Source organism: Diorhabda sublineata, chromosome 8, assembly GCF_026230105.1.
Source record: "Diorhabda sublineata isolate icDioSubl1.1 chromosome 8, icDioSubl1.1, whole genome shotgun sequence".
NCBI classification, from domain to species: domain Eukaryota; kingdom Metazoa; phylum Arthropoda; class Insecta; order Coleoptera; family Chrysomelidae; genus Diorhabda; species Diorhabda sublineata.
This window is the reverse complement of record NC_079481.1, coordinates 23,739,700-23,749,337: the sequence shown is the minus strand read 5'-3', so window position 1 is coordinate 23,749,337 and position 9,638 is coordinate 23,739,700.

Genomic DNA, 9,638 nt, shown 5'->3' with positions numbered 1-9,638 from the left:
AAAATATTGGTAATTAGATTAAAAATAAAAACATTCTGATTCCAGCGTGACGTCGTGCGTGGGGCATGTCAAATTTGAGGCGTCAATTGAGCATACCGACGTATGTTTATAGTGCTATCAATATAGAGTATAAAATCCAGAAGAAAAATTTTATAATATGTTGATGAATGACAAGATTAAGACATAGGCGTAACATAATAAAAATAGCAGGTAAGTTCAAATGTTTTTTTCAATAAAGTAAATGCGGGATTGAGTAGATGGCGTGAAAATAATGCTGTGACCAAAAAAAATTATCTGCTCATACGACCCCTCGTTTCTGAGTTATAGGGCTTAGAAGTGGCAAAATCAGAACTTATATTTAACTATATTTTCTAAATTATACGTTCGCACATTATGAATTTTTAATGGATGATTGCATATGTCCATGTAGTGTGAGGAGGAGCTCTGTTTTCCTTGGATTAATCTTCAGCTCTTCGGACCGGCACCACCTATCCACCATCCACAGGGCCCTTGTCTTGTCGTCCGGATAAGCCTGTGTGTACAAGCCTGCCTTATTTAGAACATTGATTAGGTCGTCGACGACCAGACACCACAGGGTTGAAGACAATACTCCGCCTTGTGGGCAGCCCCTGGCCGCTATTGTCTCGACAATTACGTTGTTTGTTTGTTTGACGGAATAAATAATTCTATATTATTATCTGAAGCTCAGGGCCGGCTCATTACTAACATGGTTAAAAATCTGTAACTTTTACAATCTAAAGGTAGCAAAAATGAAATTTTCAATCGACTTTTTAACAAGGTATTCTTTGCTACTTTTTCTTCTCATGTCGTCCTCTCATTGAAAGTTGGCGAAACAATTCTCCGACGCTGAGATTTGTCCATTCTATTATATTACGGAACCAAGATTTTTTCTTTCTGCCAATGCCTTTCTTTCCCTCTACTCTGCCCTGCATTATGGTCTGTAGCAGTAAATATTTGGCGTTGCTTAAGATGTATCCTATGTAAGATGTTTTTCTTATCTTAATAATTGTCAATAGCTTTCTTTTGCGACCAATGTGTCTTAGTACTTCGTCGTTGGTGATTCTGTCAGTCCACAGTATCTTCAGGATGCGTCTATAGAGCCACATATCAAATGCCTCAAATATTTTGGTCCAAGCTTCCACTCCTTTCAGCTGTACTGACCACACCTAACATTCCATGAATCTTAGTCTGACTTTTTGTTTAACTCGATTAAATTTATGGTTTTGGAGATATGTAGATTTTAAAATCGTTGTACATGACATGCTATGAAGAGACATCGTGAATTGCAATTATTTATTGATTGTGATTGTGTTTAACAACAACACAATCAAACATTCCTAATTGAACTGCATACTGTTGAACATCGTGTTGCCTACTTACATAAGGAAAAAATTTTGTTGGTTAGCCTACAACTTAATCATATAAAAGCAAAAGACACTAACGGTATTATTAATTCCCATGATTTCCATTTATGGGCAGATGAATATCCTCACGGTACAGTTCAAACAAAGAATCAACATCAATTTTGTGTTAGTGTGTGGGCAGGAATAGTGGACAATCATTCAGTAGGTCCATATTTTTTTTATATTAACCTGAATGGTCAGCGATATTTAGAATTTCTCCAAAATGATTCACCACCCATGTTATGTGATATTCCTCTAAACATTTGCAGAGACACTTCCTAAATGATAATTTCATCTTATAACATTTTTCCCAATAGGTGGATTGGTCAGGGAGGTCCATTTGCATGGCAATCACGTTTCCCTGAAATAAATACAATGGATTCTTTTGTTCGGGATATCTTGAAAGCTTGGTATATGCAACTCTTCTAAGTTCAAATAAAAAATATCCTCTTTTATTATCTTTTTTTTTTAATTTGATAAGTTGTAGGCTATACAACTGAATTTTTCAACATTTCAATTTTTTCTTATGTAAGTAACACGATGTTTGAAAATATGCAGTTCAATTAGAGATGTTTGATTGTGTTTTGATACCTACTCGGAGTATTTTCAATAGATAATTACAATTTGTTGTTTCTTTTTGCTATTTTTATATATTATAGGTTGTTTCTGTAAAAGTTACGTCAAGCACAAAAATTCATAATGTTCGAATTTATAATTTAGAAAATATACTTGAATATAAGTTCAGATTTCGCAGCTTCAAAGGCCTATAACGTACGAGAAAATTGTTTTGTCACAGCATTATTTTTATGTAATTTTTATATAAAAGTCGCCAGTATGAGTAGAGCTACTTACAAATCCAAATCAAAATCGGAATCAGAAGATAAAGTGCCTCAACTATTATTTACAATGAGTGGCTCGATCAAGTTGGGTCCAACTTTCATATTTTCTTTTCTTTAATCGAATGAACTGTTGCTGCTACAACATCTTACTCCTAACCGATTCCACGGTGTCATCAACACTTTTACATAAATGTTTGTCTGTACATGATTTAAAACCATTGATATTCTGTGTTTCTCCATTAACTGTTAAAGGACCAATTTTTCGGTGTTTACGCGGCCCTTCCGAATGTTCCAAAATCACACTAGAATTCACAATAGACTGCACACTGCACCTGCAAGTTGCAACTAAGCTAAACTGTTAAGAATTCACAACTTGGACCTCATTACTATATGCAAAAACCTATAATCGTATTTCAGGTGAAATTAGTTGGGAAGTTTCCTGGAATTGAAATAAAACAAAATTTCTAAAGTTTATTGGCAAAAATATACCTAATCTTTAGTATATATTTCTTAAATTTCTTATTTCTTATTTCTTAGACCTTTTGATATATTGATGCATCTAAATGCTCTTAATTTTAGGTCTTTTCTGTTTTAAAATTAGTTTTTTTAATAATTTTTGGAAGATAAAATTTGACGTATATAGGGCTTTTGACTAGTCCAAAGCCCGAAAACTTGTATCAGCTCTGGTTAATTTATGAAAATTTTTCAGTAATAATATTGTATTTATAATAAGTGTTGGATTAGAAATTTGATTTTATTACTCTCCAGTACACATAAATAGACTATAAAACCATCATTTAAAACAGACTTATGTATAGTAGCTTCTTTTATAAATCTATCTGAGAATTGAAAAGGAAAATCAAAGGTTTGTAAAAAATGATGCTTTAAAAAGTATAAAAAGTATAAAAATTTGAAAATTAGTGAAAGGTCAATGGTGAGTTTTTAAAAATCACTATTGACTGACGAAGTAAATATATTATAGCAACATTTTGACTTAAACTAAGAAATAATTGATAAACTTTTTTGAAAAAATGTCAGACAGAAAGTAAAACGTAAGTAAGAGCAAACATTGTTTTAATTTCTACGAATATCACTTGTGAATGATGCTTTTTATTTGAATTTGCATAAAATAAGCTATATTAATTTGGCAGCAGTGAGATTTAAATTAGAGAGAGAAAAAATGTTTGGAAAAACTTTTTACATTCATTAATTCATTCAACTCAAACCCTACATATCCAAGTGACAACATTATTAATAGTTTCCAGTCTATACAAAAGTTGACTTTCAAATAAATAAAGGACAGTTTCAAAGCTTCATCGTACAAGAGCTTGCGATTACAGCTGCGAAACTTAATAATGGTAAGGCTCCTGGGTCAGGTTAGAGTTTCAGAAGAATGGAAAAAAGCGCGACTTATTTCACTTATCAAATTGAATAAGCTACCTCAAGTAGAAGGTAAGCTCTATGAACACCTAGTCCTAATGAGGTTTAAGCAAGAATTGGAAAAATCTGGTGGCCTAGTGCCCAAACATTAAGGTTTTCGATAACAAAAACAGTGGAAGCTATCAAAAATGTGATCTAATTAGCGTATTGAGCGTCAGATTTCAGCACACAGTATAAAAGACTCTGTGCAGTGGTAGAAATTAATGTGAAAACGCATTTAATAGCACATCATGGCAACTAATATTAAACAAGCTCAGAGAACGAAATATGGACAAGTATCTCTTACAAATAATTCTTTTTTATCTCTCCAACAGAAAGCCAAACTCATAGGTAATAACGATAAGCAGCGGAGTACTTTAAGGTTCAGATCTTGAACCAACGCTGTGGAACGTTCTATACGAAGACCTGCTTTGCGGATAATTTGCGATGGTGTCCACAGAAAAGAATGAGGATACCTTAATCCATAAAGTCAATCTGGGCCTGCTAGTTATATCTAATTGGATAGACTCTGGCACCAGAAAAGACAGAAGCGGTTGTCTTAACTAAAAGAAGGAAGATGGATCCCATTCAGTTGAATTGTCGTTGAGAAGTTGAGAAGAAGTTAACTTTTGGGGAGCATACCCGGCGGACTGCAGCTAAAGTAAAAATAACAATTACAGACCTCTTGTGTTTAATACTGAATCTTGGAGAACCAAGAGTTTCAAAAATAAGAATCCTAGCCTCTCTCAAACCGAGTAAGCTCGAATCCGGCACAATGTCTTTTGAAGATTTTTTTAAGCCTATGTTAAAAAAATAGTTCTAAATCAATCTAAAAACAAAAAATATGACATGATTCCACTGGATATTATTATATGGTTTTATTATAAAGAAGAAAAGAAAAAAAAATGCAAAGAGCGTACCAAACAATAACCAGCTACCTTTAAACAGAAGAAGGGACAATGGTGCATGAACCACAAGAAATAATGCAGAAATGGAAAGAGCACTTTCAGAAATTACTAAACGGAAATGAAACAGAACAAGTAAGGGATATAGAACAAAGTGATCTAGAGGAAGACGGCATTAATGTACCAAAGTACCAAGTGAAGAAGAAGTAAAATCCGTAACAAAAAACCAGGGGAAAGTGAAATTACAGCTGAAATGTTAAAATACGGAGGAGAAAAGTTGCAGAGAGAGTTATACGAATTAATCCAAATAATATGGAAAGAAGAGAGCATGCCCTAAGAATAAAGGAAAGCACTAATAACTCCGTTTCCAAAAAAGGTGATAAACTACTTTGCGAAAACTATAGGGGAATTGCATTGTTAGATACCTGTTATAAAGTGCTAACGAAAATAATAAAGAACAGACTAGAAGAATCTACCGAGAAAATACTAGATGAATATCAAGTAGGCTTTAGAGCTAATTGGTCAACAAGGGACCAGATTTTCACCTTAAAAGAATTACAAACCACCTGCTATGAATACAAGATACCACTTGTTTATAGATTTAGAGCCTGCATGAGACAAAATAAATAGGAACAACATGTACGCAACACTAAGCAAATTAGGCGTACTGGTAAAAATAATCAGATTAGTTAGACTAACCTTAGATAAAACAAAAAATGAAGTGATATGGAAAGGGTATAAGTATGAAGAATTTAATTTCAATAGAAGACTCCTACAACGTGACCCGCTCTCCACTGTATTATTTAATAGGGTTTTAGAAGTAATTATCCAAAATTCTAAATTAAAAAGCGATGGCACAATCTTCAATAACGAATGCCAATGTCTAGTTTTCGCAGATGACGTAGTGTCAACGCAAAATCCAAAAAGCACTTAAAGGAAGCAGTAATAAAATTGGAACAGGAAGCCAAAAATTTTGGACTATAAATAAATCAAGAGAAGACAAAATATATGATCATGAGAGATACACAGAGAAAAAAAGAAGATTACTTGTCCTTTAGGACAACCAGACACAAAGAGTACAATTTCGAAACAGTGTCCAACTTTGTGTATCTAAGAGTAGTAATAGAAGACAAGGGAGTAGATCAATTAGATGTAAAAGCCAGAATAACTAAAGGAACACAAAAATTCGGAAGTATTAGATCACTGATGAAGTCAAAATACGTGTCAAGAATAAAAAAAATAAGAATACATAAAACGGTAGTAAGACCTCCACCGCAACATATGCCTATGAGACATGAATATTAAAAAAGGCAGATGAAGCCATGTTGGAAAGATGGGAGAGGAAGATACTAAGAGCGAAGTACACACAGAAGAGGACTGGAGGACAAGAACTAATAAAGAATTGGAGGAACTTTATGGAGAAGCTACAATAAGCTCGTTTATTAAGGGACAGAGAGTAAGATGGTTGGGACATGTTGAAAGACTATATAGGGAACAGATGCAAAAATTAGTACTGCGAAGAATACCAATAGGGAAAAAGAGAAAGGAGCGACCAAGGAACGGATGGTATGACCTAAAAAATAAAAATGTCAGAATTGGAGAGAAAAAGCTGTGAACAGGAAGGAATGGAGAAATATTGTGTGGAAAATAGAGGACTTTGATATATAATATATAAAACTATGTAATATTGGCATTCTTGCCCTAGGCCTATATGGCCTGTAGGCCATATTATATAGCATTCTATATTTTTTTAACATTAGATTTATTTTTATTTGTAAAATTAAACTCAGGAAAACATTATTTGATTATATTTACAAAATAATTTGTTTCTGATTTCTGTTCATTTTTTATATGCTGATATTGTCGTTCGCTTTATGCAACAGCCACCCTGGGCACTAACATTTAGTTTGTTGCTTCTTCCGTAAATAGCTATAAGAGCAAGTACTGTCGTTAAGTCTGAAAAATAAGGTTCCTGAAATTTCGTATATAAATCTTATTTCGTGAAATCAATGAATAAAATAAAGAATATATACAAAATGTGGGATATAATGGTTTCTAGCTATTCTCATTGCTGCCTTTATGTTTCGAATTTACTATTTCTTTTCATAATGTGGGAACTCATTCCGTCTCTCATATCAAGGGCTGTCACTACAAAATTAATTAAATGATTCCTATCCACTTTATTAGACGCCGCATGTCAAAGTGTGCACGCTTCGGCCTGTCACTATCCGTTCCTCTAACTTGTCCACACTCTTCTGTCCCTGTCCCCTTTTCTCACATAGAGATTAGCAAAGATTAAAACGAAATAAAAGGGGTGCATAGAAATTAGTCTAGTATATTGAATAGAAGATGGAAAAATAGCCTTTTTCTGCCCTAAAGGAGCCCATACACTATCGTGAAGAGTATTAGAAAATTTTTTTTCTACAGCTACTATCGTATCAAACTCCACCAAAAATTATTTCAAGGTGATTTGTGAATGATCCCAATTTAAGTTATTCACAAGAGAATTTTTTGGATTTAGTCCTTTTTGTACATTTTTTTTTAAAATGGATGTGTAAATCGACATAATTTTCATTATTATGAAAGTTCTAATCCAAATGTTTGAACCCTTAATAACCAATAGAGGTAATCATTAAATATTTGAGGTGAAATTGTAGGTTATTACTTCTTCGATGAAAAAGTATGTATGTCTCTATATATAGATTTGGAGTCTCGTATACACTGTGTCGCCCTTTCTTGCTGCTATACTGGAGAACTCAGCTGATCCATTAATTCCCCACCTTCTAAAATGTCTAGAATGTGGGATGGCTTTAATTGCCAGAGATCTTCGTCTTCAATTTCAAACGCTTCCAGTGTAGTGCTCTGGAAATCTTTAGGGCTCAATCCTATGTGCAACAAAATCTGCACGCCGTATTATCTCGTAGGTGTAGAGTCCTCAGGTGTTTGTTATTCCAAAATTAAGATAGGACACTGTTCTCTGTCCAATTTATCCCACAACAATTCAATCGGATTGTTGTGACTATGACAGCCAAATCGTTACTTTCAGTATATTCTCCCTTACAAGTCTTTCAAATACTTTTTGCATATTATCGAGGAATTCTTGGGATCTTTGTCATGGTGCAAAAAAATTATCCTTAAAAATTTTTTTAAAGCATACTTTCTTAGCAGATCTCCAGTCACCCTTCCTTCAAAACTAACCCAAAACCATCACTGTTTTACAGTCGGGATTAAATATGTATGAATATGAATGTAACATCCGTTCTTCCTTTGACCTGCGCACAAACACTTTTCTCTTAAACCGAAAAACCTCAAACTTTCACTTATTACTCTCTTCCACTCTTCACGCGTCCAATTTTTATCTTCTTCGGCGTATTGCAACCTTTTAATTTTATTTTGACGTCTTAAAAGAGATTTCTTCACTGCCACTCTTGTCTCAATCTCTTGTTCACTGTAGAAGTACTCAAAGTCAGATCACTAGATTCATTGATCAATATGCAATAAAATAAGTTTATCTTCAGTGGTTGTGGCTTTTCGAAGGCGCACTGAACGTTTTGTATTGCCAAAGCTTCTGGTGGATGTATATATTTTCTACCTTACAGTCCACGGTACATCGAGGTATTTTTAATTCGGCAGTAGTGGTTCGATAACTTTTAGACTATGAAGACTTACGATTAATGCACGAGTTTCAATCGATATGTCCTTGGTTTTACCCCTCTTAAAACTTACAGATCTGAATTTGTGAGAACGAAAACAATTCGATTACAAACTCCAAAAAAAAAGGTCAAAAAGTAAAAATCACAGCACGTTCTTGCAAATCGCAGTGCTAGACTGGAGAACTAAACTACAATCCTAAATACCGAAGAAAGAATTAATAGTTGAAAAATAATAAATAAATCTTGCAATTTTTAACTTGTACTCACGAAATATAAACACACTCTCCTATACAACTAACGTACATTATTATTTTTGGTTTGTAAGACACCGTTTCGAACTTCGCTTGATAATATGGAATAGAAATTTGTTAAATTTTGAAATTCAATGAATGGATTATGGGGTGAACAAAAACTTTTGTCCGGTAGTGTATATGTTCACAATGTACTTTTTAAATTTCATTTTTAAAATCAGCAACTATTTCTAAAAACTGAATGTATCAAGATTTATTCAAAAAAAGTATAGTTTTTTGAAAACTTTTTCCCCTAATTTTTGTATTCTATCACTTTTGATTCTATAAGATTAAGAATTTTTTTCGATTAAATATTTACAAGACTGACTTCTTTATTTATGTCTCTAATGAGATTGGTCTACCAACCAGCCACGTACACGAACCATTGATCTATCGAAGCTATTTTACATTTGAAACTTCATTTATTTCAACGCTCTTATGAATTATTCATTTTAGTAAAAATCGTAGGAACATTTGTAAATTAATTCAATAAATTTACTATTATAGAATGGCCAAAATGCAAGATTGCATATTTCCCAGAAAGACTTAAGCCCGAGACCGTTTGACTGCAAGTCAACTGTGAAGTTATTGTGGTTATAAATTGTTAAGCTATAAAATTATATGAATTAAATCATAGTTGATTCAATTAATAATACTTAACATACAATAGAAATTCGAATCGACTCAATTCTATTGATACAATTGATTTTTAAATTCATTTTAACTAAAAATTAGTAAATGGACAAATTATGAGTTTTTGTTTGTTGTAGTGCCATCCATTAATGAAATTTTGAAATTTGATTTATAAAAATTCTATCTATTTCATATTGAAATTACGTTACGTTACTTTAGGCGTTACATCAAGAAAAATTTTAAAAATTAAAACGTAAAAAGATTATACTTCATAAATACTTTAATCGGTATTTATTTCAATATACTCGTAAATAGGAATTGTTGTTTTTTTTTATCCAATCGTTTGAAATCACTGGTGGGACGTAAAAAAGTACTCGTAAAAAATTACGTTTTCTACGTGTAGAAAATTAGGCGTAGTTGGCAAATGCGGCGATCCGGCGCAATCAGGGCCGGATTAAGATTTATAAGGCCCGGG